The following is a 13,978-nucleotide window of genomic DNA, read 5'->3' as shown; positions in this document are numbered from 1 at the left end:
GGTTTTAGGCAAACCATGTAACTTAAAAACATTATTGAAGAACAGTGAGGCCACTTGAGCAGCTGTAAATGGATGCTTTAAAGGCATAAAATGAGCATATTTTGATAATCTGTCTACTACCACCATAATGACAGAATACCCTTTCGAAATGGGCAAACCTTCAACAAAATCCATTGAAAGGTCAGTCCATATTTGGTCAGGAATAGGTAAGGGTTGTAAAAACCCTGCTGGAAGAACATTCTGGATCTTGTTCCTTTGACATATGTCACAGTCCCGAATGAACTGCTTAACATCATGTTTGAGACCAGGCCAATAAAATTCTAGTCTTGCTCTATGCAAACATTTGTGGAAGCCAGAATGGCCAGCAGCAGGACTAGAGTGCAAGTAGTTCAAAATCTGTTGTTTCAAAGGGAAGGAATCTGGCACATAAATTTTGTCTTTCTTAAACAAAAGACCATGCCTCAGTTTGAATGTAGAATGAGAAGTAGGGTCAAGTTGCAAAGCAGTGACTAGCTTCTGTGTGTCCTGATCTGTGGCATAAGCTGCTTTCAATTCTGAGAGCCATGTTGGTGTGGGAAATGACAATGCTGCCAACTCTCCAAACTCATCCACCTGATCCTTTCGAGACAAGGCATCAGCCACCTTGTTCTCCACCCCTTGCTTATACTCAATAGAAAATTCATAACCAAGAAGCTTAGAAAGCCATCTTTGCTGAGCAACAGTGCCAATCTTCTGCTCAAGCAAATATTTAAGGCTATGGTGATCAGTTTTGATCACAAAAGCACTTCCTAAAAGATATGGCCTCCATTTCTTAACAGCTAGCACTAAGGCTAGAAGTTCTTTCTCATAAGTGGAAAGAGTTAAGTTTTTCCCTTTCAAGGCTTGACTGAAAAAAGCTAAGGGCCTTTGGTCTTGCATCAGAACTGCTCCTATGCCAGTTGCACAAGCATCACACTCAATAACAAATGCCTTGGTGAAGTCAGGCAAGGCAAGAACAGGAGGGCTAGTGACAGCAGCTTTCAATGCATTAAAAGAGTTTGTAGCAGAATCTGTCCACACAAATGCATCTTTCTTCAACAAGGAAGTCAAAGGGGCAGCAATCTGACCATAACTCCTAATGAACTTTCTGTAGTAGCCTGTCAAGCCTAAGAAACCCCTCAATGCCTTTAGGTTTTTTGGTATTGGCCAAGTGACCATAGACTCCAACTTTTTTGGATCTGCCCTCACTCCCTCCTTGGAAATCAGATGGCCCAAATATTCAATCTCCTGACATGCAAACTTACACTTTGACTGCTTAGCATAAAGTTGATGGTGCTGTAAGGTTTGCAAAACAGTAGAGAGATGATCCAAGTGAGAAGACATGTCACTGCTGTAAACCAGTATGTCATCAAAGAAAACAATGACAAACTGTCGAAGGAATGGCTTGAAAACTTCATTCATAAGGCCCTGAAATGTTGAAGGGGCATTGGTGAGACCAAAGGGCATTACAAGAAATTCATAATGCCCTTCATGAGTTCTGAAGGCAGTCTTAGAAATATCCTCATCTCTCATACGTATCTGATGATAACCAGCTCTAAGATCCAATTTAGAAAAAATTGTTGAACCAGAAAGTTCATCCAAGAGCTCATCCACAACAGGAATGGGGCACTTGTCCTTAATAGTGGCTTCATTTAAGGCCCTATAATCAATACACATTCGCCATGTACCATCAGACTTCCTGACTAGCAACACAAGAGATGAGAAGGGTGACTGACTTGGCCTAATAACCCCAGATTTCAAGAGCTCCTTAACAATTTTTTCAATTTCTGCTTTTTGGTAAAAAGGATATCGATAAGGTCTAACACTGATAGCAGAAATGTCTTGTTTCAAAGTGATCTTGTGGTCATGAGACCTATTGGGTGGCAATCCAGTAGGTTCATTAAAAACTTCCTTATACTGCTGCAGAAGTTGCTGCACTTGTACATTCTGCAATGATGGAAGTTCAATGGAACTGCAAGCCACTATCTGCAGGAAAATGCCTTTACTTCCACAACCAAAAGTCTCAAAGGATTCCTCATCATCAATAAGATTTGACTGAGGTGCTGTCAAACCTTTTAAGGAAATTTCCTGACCATTACATTGAAACTGCATACTCATATTGACAAAGTCCCAGAGAATAGGACTCAAAGTGGATAACCACTGAATTCCAAGAACTGCATCACATCCTCCCAGGGGAAGTGTAAGGAAATCAACTGTGAAAGGTATGCCCTGAATTGACAAAGGCACAGCCACACATTTACCCGTGCTCTCAATGAGCTGACCATTAGCCACTTTAACATTAATAGGCTGGCCAAGTTGTACATGTAATTTACATCGAGCAGCAGCCACAGTGTCCACAACATTATGTGTGCTACCAGTGTCAATTAAAATTATCAACTTCTTCTTGCCAAGACAAGCCATAAGTCTCATGGTCTTAGTTCCTCCTCCACCTACCATAGACTGTAATGAAATAGAAGCCATCTCAGCTTCAACTTCCACAGGTTCAACAACCAACTCACCAGTAGCATCAACATTTTCTTCACCACTTGACTCACCAAAGTCCATACCTTCTAGTAAAAATAACTTTGGTCTGGCATATTTATGACTTGGTTGCCATTTATCATCACAGAAATAGCAAAGGCCTTTTCTATGCCTTTCCAGCATCTGAGACTCAGAGACCTTATGATAAGGAAGCCTAGGTAAAGGAGAAACTCGTGGAGCTCCTAACAGTGAAGGAGTTTGTCCAGATTTTAACAAATTCGACTCTGGACTAAACTTACTCGAATCAGTAAGTGAATTTCTCCAAGGTCTCCTTATACTCACCACATACTGTTCCTGAATTTTGGCTAAACCAAAAGCATCATTCAAGGATAAAGGATTCAACATACTAACAGGTAATCTGATCTCATCTCGCAGGCCACTCAAAAAACAGCTCAACTTGTTTTTCTCAGACAAGCCTCTAATACGATTGGAAAGGATCTCAAACTCAGATTTGTAATCATTAACTGTACTAACCTGCTTGAGTCGAGTAAGTGACTCCATAGGATCATCATACGAAATAGATCCAAAACGGATCTGAACAGCCTTGATGAAGTCCTCCCAAGAAAGAAACGTTCCAGCCTCACTAGCATCCTGGAACCAGACCAAGGCTTCATCATCCATTTGGAAAGAAGCAATGAAAATACGTTGGCCAGGAGGAACCTGGTGATACAGGAAGTACTGGTTCGCACGATAGATCCATGGTGATGGATTACCACCACGAAATCTAGGAAAATCCAATTTAATACCCCTGGCAAAGCCTCTGTTCACTAGCTCTCTTTGGTTCACGTCCCCTGCGTCATCCTCCATATCTTCATGTCTGTGCCTCATGTGTTGATCTTGATTATCTTGACGTCTATTACCAGGATCTTCAGAATCGTGACAAGAAATCTTAGAGATTTGTTGTAAAACCTCTTGAATTTTTTTGTCTTGTGTTTCTCTTTCCAATCTCGCCGCCTCTTGCTGCTTCAACAATAAACAAATCGCATCTTCGATCTGCTTTTGCTGACGTTCTTGTTGTTGCCTTAAGTGATTCATTGAATCTACTATTTGAGCATACGAACGCGTTCCTTCTGCCATGGCTGATACCAACTGTAATGGACCCAAACTTGACCTATTCGAGAAGTCACTCTCCAGATTGAAGGAAGAGAAGAAGAATGAAGGTGAAGAAAGAAGGAGAGGTCTGCAACTGAGTGAAATTATCCGTTGGGTCTTTTCCCCCCAACTCCTTCTATTTATAGTGTTTGTTTGAACAAAACGACAGTGTTTAAGCAACACTTATTATGATTCTTGTAAATGAAACGACTGCGTTTACAATTAATAAGAAGAAAAGACATTAAACGGAAACGTTCTACTTAAGACTGAAACTAATTTTACATCATACGACGTCGTGCTTAGTTGCTCATATACAACTAACTGCCTTCAACGACCTTCCATTTCTGTCTTATGCACATCAGGCCAGCCTTCCTTCGTACTGCACCTTGCCCACAACACCCTTAAGCAGATTGTCATTCTTCCACTCCAGCACCTCTTCCATCCATAACAGAACCACGCCCATGAGTGGCCACTGCCATGGTTTAGAGGTTCTTTGTTTGGTCATATCTGTTTTTCTAGTTTAAGTTCACGATTTTTTGTTGCTTTCCAATTTGCTTTGTATTTGGTTGTATATTTATATTTTTTCATTTGTTGTGGGTTTTTAGTTTTTTTAGGTGTTTTTCAGTTGTCTATGCCGTGGATGGGGGGTCAAACAGACCAAGAGTCCGCCCTCATTTCACGACACTTGAGTGGGAGGTCCCACTCCTGGTATTCGGTGGTAGATTCTGGGGGCAAACACCCCCTCTGCAGGGACAGGGTGATTGATGGGGGCAATCTAGCCCCTAACTCCAAACAATGTAAATCCTTATTTTCTTAACTTTTAGTCAATTATCGTTAAGTAAGCATGGCTGAGAATCTCAAGCACACCACCACCAAGTATCACCGCATAAGAAAAAATGATTATTCATTGGACATCTATGATCGGAAAATGCGCCAACAGAGCTCTTAAAAAATCAAAATCACATAATTTTTTAATGTTTCTGAAGTTGGCATCTCAACCAAAACAGACCACATGATTAACAATATGCTATGCTATATAAAAAGAACCCGTCAAGACTCGCTAGTAATAGGATGACTGTGAAACATTTCGGAACGATTCAAGGCACTGATACAAAAAATATGAGTACTACAAATTATAATATTCAATATTAACTATTTTTAGGAGGTTGAGGTCCCGAAGGGGATAAAATATCCCAAGCCCAGATGAATAGGCTCAGCCCACTAAGAGACCCTCACTAAAAGACAAAGAAAGAGAGAAGGACATGAGACAAAGATGAGACAAGGGAAAGGAAGGTGGCCATGTAAAGAGGTAAGGGAAAAAGTGGTGAGTAGGAGAGGATGTGAGGCACTCAAAGAGAAAGGTGGCCATCACTTATCACTGCAGGTAGGCATGCAAAACGACGGATCAGATAAAAGGGGAACGACAGACGAGTACGAGGGACTTCTTTTTCAACAGCTTCTTGAACCTCGCAATCGGGGCTCTAGAGAAAAGACTTCCTCTAGCAAATAGATTCCAAATCTACATTGTACAGTAAAGATGAAAGATTACGAGAGACTGTAAAACAAACATATTATAGTATATTTCCCCTCACCATACACCCCTATGTCGAACCACGTAAGTCTGTGTCTCTCTCTTTATTTTCTCTACACTTATTTTTTTTTCACTGCCATTGATCGTACAGCTGCACCAGACCTCTACTGGGGGCTTTAGACCATACCGCTCGAGGTTTGAATCGTCATAGTGGGCCGAGAATGACTTTTTCTCCCATTCCGACCTGTTGTGCAATTTTTTAGACATCAACAAATATGTTGAATGCTTTTTCCTTTTAAAGGGTTAGGTTGAGGTCGGATTTGTTGGGTTACCAAAACTTTTTCATATTTTTGTAATCATAGGAAATTAATTTTAGATATATTTCTATTGGTGTTTTTAAAAGAAAATTACTATTACTAGTAAGTAAGAAGTTTATTTTTTATTAATTACTAATATGTCAATTATTTGGTTGAGTAATACAAAATACAGTCCTAAGATAAACAAGTCCCACATACTCTTTTTGTTTTTTTTTTTAAATATGGTCCACCATTCAAAAATAAATGTGCATGACTTGCATTCCCTATTTTTTTTTTTTGATAAAACGGATCTCATTCCATTCATTTAAAGAGGACATACAACTTTGACTTCAAACAACAAGTTAATTACAAACATTAGTAGAATCTCAGTACACTATTGTGACTGACATGGTCTAGTCCAGACGGCTTATCTCTATAGACCAAAATCTAAGAGATAGCACAACTCTGTTCCCGACAGAGTTCACAGTAACCAAACACCCAACTAGGCTGAGTATAGAGAAACCAAACCCCAACATCATCGACTAAGCGGAGGGGGGACAACACCCTTTGGACCTAAGTCTGAAGGGACAAATGTTTTTGGGTTTTTTTTGTTTTCTTGAAAATAAAGACAAGGCATAAAAAAATTACATTGAGAAAACACTGTAAAAAGGAAAAAACAGTGCACAAAAAACGCTTCTAAATGGAAAACCGACAGTCTATCTTGGAAGATCCAGAGTAGCCGGTTTGGGAGCATCCGCGCATTGCAACGGCGGAGAGCTCCTTGGTGGCGCGTGAAGGACACGCGCCGACGAGCTCGGAATTTTCGTCCCGCGCGTGCAGGCTACGCTCCACTCCGGTTGGGGTCGTGTTCGGTGGACGTGTAGATCGGTGGGGCGCGTGTTGACTATAGGAACCCGAAAGATCACGAACGGCGAATCTCCCTTTGTATGACATCAAGTAACGATAAAAGAATTATACGAATCATGTCTCTAATCTTGTATGACATCAAGTAACGATAAAAGAATTATGATTAATAGTATTTCTTATTAAAAATAATGAAGCTCCTACATATAAATGTGTTAATTTTAAACAAAAAAAAAAAACTTTTTAACTATTTAATCCGTTTCTTATTTATCAATGGTACAAAATTTTCAAATGTTAAAATATTTTTAAACTTTTTGTTAAGAAATCTTAGTGTTTGAAGGGGATTTTAAAGTACTTAATTTAAATCCATCATTTTTCTTCACGATGGCTTTTGTAAAATACAATTTTTTGTAAAATATAAAGAAAGTTGCTAAAAAATCCAATGGATTTTTGTATTTCATCTTTATTATACATGACTTCGCTAGAGTAATCACACTAGATGTAGAGGATACTATTCACAATTCTAAAATATTTTAAATTAGTTTCTCTCTCCTCTAAGTTTCTTTTCCCACTATTTGAAAGTCATCATATTTTCATTTCAACCCTTCTCTCTTATTTCATGACATAATATTTAACATTTCATGACATCACTATAAATAAAATAAAATAAAATAAAATCATGCACCTTCGAGTGTAGCTACATTCTATGACTAGCGATTTTTTTTTCTTTGGCCCTGTTTGGATAGTGAGATAAGATGAGATGGTTTTAGATTAAAGTTAAAAGTTGAATAAAATATTATTGGAATATTATTTTTTTAATATTATTATTGTTTTAGAAATTGAAAAAGTTGAATTGTTTATTATATTTTGTGTGAAAATTTAAAAAAATTGTAATGATGACATGAGATGAAACCGTTTTTGTATGCAAATGGAACCTTATTCGGATGAGAGGGTGGGTATACAGTAGAAGGGTTGTTTTATGTATTGTCTTTCCTGTTTTCATAATGAATAATTCTTTTCGTCAGCCACTATTCACTACTCCACACCCCACACCCTATGAAAAAAAAACTGTCAGGTGTGGGGTGTGGGGGTGAATAGTGGCCGATGCATAGCAAAACCTTTTCATAATATACTTTGAGAATATTCTCATAAATATAATCTTTTTTTTATAATTAATTTATATTTTGGTTTAGCTTATAAATTTAGATTAATTTAAATGGGAAATGCTATGCATCTGCCCTACACCGGCACACACTTCACATCACTTTTTTTTTTTTTTTACACTCAATAGGTTGAGTGTGTGCCGGTGTGGGGCAGATGCATATATTTTTTCGGGAAATGCTATGCATCTGCCCCACACCGGCACACACTTCACATCACCTTTTTTTTTTTTTTTTACACTCAATAGGTTGAGTGTGTGCCGGTGTGGGGCAGATGCATATATTTTTCCAATTTAAATAGAACATTATTATATGGAGATTTGCTACAGGTCAGCAACTGTACACTCCCACACCTCACACCTGATGTGGAATTTTATTTTATTTTTATTTTTTTCTCTTCCCCTTACAAAAATGCTCGTTTTGAGCTTTCATTCGAATTTTTAGGCGCAAAGACCCCCTCCTCGCCGTCGTGTTCCTCCCTCACCGGGTTAGTCTGCATAATTTCCAATATTAATGTGATTCGTCAAATTTTCATTTATCACAACACTGTCACCCAATAGTAAAGCTACATTGCACTGCTTCGACACCCACATGCCCATATATCTTCCATAGCATATTCAAAAATCTTTAATGGAGGAAAAAACAGAGGAGAGAGAGGCATTGAAACTAGTTTGCTAATGCATGAAGAGCCAGAAGCCCACTTCACTCTCATGGTGCCTTCATATAAAACATATACATGTATATGAACAGAAAGAGAGAGAGAGAGTACCCCAAGGAGGGTTGAAGTCTATGCAATATTCAAGGTCTTGGAGTTGTTCCATGGGAGGGTGGGTAATGTCTGCTGCCATTGTTGAAGCTTCCAGAAAGAGCTTCACAACACTCACAGGCCAGGGCAAAAGAAACAAAAAATGAGCTAGCACAAAAGCAAATGTACAAGTCTTTGATGGAGGAACATGCAGGTCTCTAATGAGGTTCAAGAATCAGGTCTCTGATGGAGTGTTCTAATTTCTTTCTTACTTTCTGTGCACAAAGGGGCTTGGCACAAGGAGAAGATCCTGCATGAAGAGGGGAGGAAATGAGTGTTCACGAGGGAGAAGGGATTCGGTAATTTGTTTTTTGTTTTTTGTAAGTGAACCCGGTCTGATGACACATAAGGTGTGGAGTGTAAAATAGAAAAGCTGGTTGATGAGATGAATTTTCCTATTATATGACATTGTATATAGAGAGATATTGCAAATATAAAAAAATATGAGGATATTATTGATAGTTAGAGAAAATATTTGAAATAAATAAAAAATATTAAAAAATATAATATTTAAATGATATAAAGAAAAAATAGATAAGCTGATATATGGTATATTGTAAAATTCAATATGTAAAATAGAAAAAGTAGATTTTGGTGATGTATTTTAAAGAATATGATGAAGAAGTAATTGGAAATGCTCTTATTTACGCATATCAAACTATGTTCAATGAAAAAATTACATAAACAAATCAACTAAAAAACGAAAAAGAAGAAACATCTATGATATGAAATGAGATATGAATATAATACAAAGGAAAAATCTTGGTATCAACTGGTTGTTGGATGCACACCCCACACCCCATGTGGCAGACCAGATTCACTAAAATTGAACCAGTCCTACACCTACCCCCAACTCCTCTCCTCGAAGCCTCCAACCTCACTGCGCGTACACTTTCAACCTTCTCTATCTTTACTCACTTCGATTATTTTCTCATCAATTGGAAACTTCAAGTTCAAACTCTATCCTCTCTCCCTTAGACAATGATGTCTTTGTAGGCTTCACTCTATCCCAGTGGATTGAAAACTAGAGGACTTGGAAAAAAATGCAGAGCCCCAAGAAAAACCTTTGGGGAAAAACTATAACCTTGTGGTTTCACTTCATCTATATTCTTTTGGAGATATAGAGTGAGTGAGTAGTTAGAGAGTGAGTGAGTAGTTAGAGAGTGAGTGAGTTGCAATGGTGGCAGGGAATGTGAAACTGGCCATGGGGCTGCAGACGTCTCTGTCCTGCTCGAAGCAGGAGACACCCCCGAAACTACCATTGCCATCATTGAGCTCGGCTAAGGCTCCCTAGAAAACGATGTTCTCCAGGTCCTTTGGGGTTTACTTCCCACACCTGTCAGCTCAGGTCCAGCCTCGCTCACCTGATTGCACGGAGCTGCTTCGTCTAGTCACGGAGCTCCGTGAGAAAGAGTCACGCTTGAAGATCGAGCTCATCGAGTACAAGCTTTTGAAGGAGTCCGTCGTCATTGTCCCTGTCCTTAAGAACAAGATATTTGCCAAGGATGCAAAGCTCCAAAGAGCCTCCAACAGAATCATGTGCTTGGAGATTGAGAACCAGACGTTGAGAATGGAACTGGAAGGGTTAAAGACGAGGATGGAGGATGAGAGAAAAGAGAGCAATAAGAAAGTCAAGACAATGGAGGCTGAGATTTTGACCGTAGGGAAGAAAAAAAATAAAAAATAAAATAAAACCACAACGTCAGGTGTGGGGTGTGAGATTAGCTACAATTGCTAAACTATAGAATTTCTCTAATACAAAAGGGAGTGGATGGCAGCAAGACTTGGTGTATTTACACCTTTTACACCATCCAATTACAAGGTAACACATAAGAGTTCTTTTAAAAGTGGAATAGAATTGATTGTAGTATATTCGTAGAACTTTTGGTAGGACCGATGCCTTTTTCCCCTCTTCAGTATTTTCACTTTTCACCCATCTCTCTCTCTCTCTCTCTCTCTCTCTCCTTCGAAGCATCTGATGATAAACTGGACCCTGATTCTCAGCCTTCCCTCTCTGGCAGTGTCACTCTCACTCACCTCAGGCCAAAGTAAGGTATTCTCGCTCACCTCAACCACGACCCCACCCTTATTCCAAATTAAATTGGAATTAATTTCATTCAACCATGACCCCACCCAAATAATGAATTAGAATAACCTTTATACCTAGACAATAACCTTCGTACCCAGACAATAACCTTCATAAACATGCGAATCCAACTTCGCAAATGGAAAAAAGTACACTCAACAAATAAGTACCGAGCTGGATCTGTTTGGATAGAGAGAGAGAGTGCTAGAGAGGGAGGAAGACCAAGACTGAAAGGGATTCTTCTGGAGAATGAGATTTTTTTTTTTTTTTTATCCTTTAATCACCTTGCAGGTTCAAATCCACCTTTTATACGAATAAAAACGAAGATCTCTGTCACCATACAAAGAACACCCTATTTTTGACATGGTTTTGCCCAAGCTTAAATCCTCAAACCACATGCAACTAGGTTACATGGTATGAAAGACGGTTATATTTATTACTCAACAAACATGAGATGAGAGAATTTTGATGAGAAATTATGCTGAACTGAAACAAGTTGGTGGAAGAATCAATAACCCCAGTAATCATTACAGATTTCATCATCGCAGGATGCTTCTCAAAGTATTCATTTGTAGTCATGGTGCTTATCTTTTTCTTCATCTCTTGTACTTCAATAACTTCATTTTCCATACGCTCAGACTCCTTCAAGGATTTCTCTTCTACTTCTTTCAAGTCCCCCAACAATGCATCGAATTTAGGCTTGTACTGAGGAGTTATTGTGTCTACATACTTGGGGATCTCTATGTTGTCGTAAGCCTCTTTGTACATATCCACCATGCAAGACCCAATTCCTTTTCTATAGTACTCCCAATCTATGGGCTCAGATTCCTGACTGAATTTGGTCTGGAGGGTGGAGTTGACCTCGTCAAATGCGCGGCAAAGAGTGGCAAACTCTTTGCGAGCCTTATCGGTGACCAGAAGCTTCGCCATCCAATCCCAGTCTATGGCCCTTGACGCCTTTAGTGCGACATGGACGACTTTCTTACCCGCTCCGTTCATTTTCTTGCTCACTTTGTCGAAAAATCTCTTAGTTTAACAGACGGTTTGTGCTGCCAGATATCTATCCTTGAGAATGAGAAATACTACTGTTTTCGTTGAACTCGCGACCTCATTTGGAGAAAGGGCTTTTTAATACTAAGATTGAAAGGATTTCTTCTGGAGAAATATTGTAAAATGGATCAGTTTGAATAGAAAGAGAGCGCGAGAGAGAGAGAGATACAAGACTGGAGGTTTCTAGAGAATTGAGAAAAAGAATGCTCTGAGTGCGCATCCATCATAAATTACGTGTACCTTTTTTATTGGTTGGTGTAATTCTAAAATTTACACTAATTCCGACTTCAAACTTTTCTCAATACAAAACCCTCAAACGCGTACTTTGGAGCCGGTGGCTAACGGCTAGTTAGGAAGAGGACCCTCCAACAGTCAACAGCCTAGCAATTCGTCGGCAGCAAATTCAAAAATGGTGTACTTTGTCTCTACGCCCGACAAGTCACGGACCTCAACTACCACCGACCTCTTTCACAATATTCTGCTTCATTAATATTTCTTTATTTTTTTTTATTTTTTTGTAAAAAGTAACGATATGCAATACATTTACGTTTACTTTCATGCAATTATATAAAATATGGTACAAAATATCTAATAAATATATCATATTTTATATAATAAAATAAAAAAAATAATAATATAGTGTATAGAATTTTTCAAAAATAAATATGCACGTAAAGAATAAAAAAGATTACTTATGAGTTCATTAATACTTAAAAATAAGTTCATAGATTGTATAAATCTAAGACATGTAAGTTTTATGCAAAACAAATGTACAATCATAAGACTATGTTTGGAACACAAACACATTCTAACTTATTTTAAACTAATTATTGATTAGGCTTACTATTTTTTCAACTTTCTATAAAAAAAAACTAAATCCATTTCAACCCATTTCATACATTTAAACACATATATCAACCTATTTACATTTAAATATATTTTAATGTGACCCATAAAATACTATTATTCATATATCAACTCCGATCATTTGAGATCATCTTAACATCTAAACGCAACCTTAAACTCCATTTTTGCAGTAATTCATTGGGACAAAAATTTTTAAACCCCTTTTATGAAAAAATTGTTATTTATAATTAAAGTTAATCCATGAATTTTTCGTTTTAATTAGGTAGAGAAATTTGTTCATGTGCAAAGAGAGAGTAATGCATCTAAATAAAGGAATAGATGTACTATCACATAATTTTCAATCAAACATATAAGGGAGAGAACTTCATCTTGTCAGTTATACTAAGATCTAATGCTTATGTCTCAAATATAATTCACGAACTTTGTCTGTATTTATTTTGTTGATCTCACTGTATAAAACTATACGTTGGAAACATATGTACAAGCAAAATTGAACCAAGAATTCATGTGAGTTTTGTAAGTATCAAATGTATTGAGATCTGTTTCTCAATTATACAAAACATTTTTCCTTTATATAAACAAGAAATTGTGTGTATATCGAAAATCTTCTAATTAAGTATATTTGCACGGTTTTTCGTTACTTGAAACTTATCTCGTATAACGAACTCCAGTCTTATATATACTAATCTTGATTAAATTGTTTTTATAATTTTTTTTTCGTATTTTTTTTTTTTTTTGACTAAGGTTCCGTTTGGAATATAAGTTCAATCTAATTTTAAGTTGGGTTTAATATCTAAACACCGAATCCTCAAATCATTAAACTCAGCTCAACTTAAAACATTTTTACATATGGTACCCTAACATTTTTCAACTTAACATTTCCTTACACGCGAGACTGATCATAATCTTTTTCAACTTCCTATAAAATCATCTAAAATCATCTTAATATCTAAATATATCTAAATTTATCTTAGGTGGACCCTACAAAACTCACTACATCATCTCAATCCATTACTATTCATAAATAATTCAATCCAACTCAACATATAAAGACCTAAAATATTTTTCAAAATAATATATATATATATATATATATATTAATGTTAACCAGTCACTTTCCCATTATAGATTATGAGACAAGAATATCATTGGGTTGGTGCTCAAGTCAATGCAAAACCAATAGGCAATAGTATAAGATGCCTTCTGTCCTTTTGGTTATATTTAATCATCATGCCATTTTTTTCCCTCAGCATTCAGCAATGATCATCATCATGCCTACTCAATTTGGAAAGTTTTACTAATAAAAGCACATATTGTATTCGATGCTTCTATTCAAACCATTTCCTCCCACTTTCATCAAATTTACTAATGGAATTTGCAACGAAGAGAAAACTTTAGATGGAAAATTGAAGCCAAATCTACTAAATTCATGGACAACCAAAAGATAAGCTACTCTTAACATTCTCGAAAAATTTTTATGATGATCTTTGAATGTGATCAATTAGTTCTTGTGAGTTGTAACTTGTGGGTAAAAATTTGTAATCAAGTCGAATTCTATCGAGATTTCATTGGCTAAGAAAACTTTTATTTACTAGTAAGATTATGAAGTGTCAGATTGAGATATGATAAACATATCAATATTTATCGTGTCAATAATATTAGGCGAGT

The 13,978-nt window shown here is 37.1% G+C and overlaps 1 pseudogene; it reads right to left on the bottom strand.

The window, feature by feature from the left end:
* Nucleotides 1-10,878: 10,878 nt before the first annotated feature.
* LOC108988377 lies at nt 10,879-11,392 on the bottom strand (annotated as a pseudogene).
* Between the last annotated feature and the right edge of the window lie 2,586 nt (nt 11,393-13,978).

Source organism: Juglans regia, chromosome 3, assembly GCF_001411555.2.
Source record: "Juglans regia cultivar Chandler chromosome 3, Walnut 2.0, whole genome shotgun sequence".
Taxonomy (NCBI): Eukaryota; Viridiplantae; Streptophyta; class Magnoliopsida; order Fagales; family Juglandaceae; genus Juglans; species Juglans regia.
The sequence above is the reverse complement of the archived record's forward strand: the minus strand, read 5'-3'. Positions and strand labels throughout refer to the sequence as shown.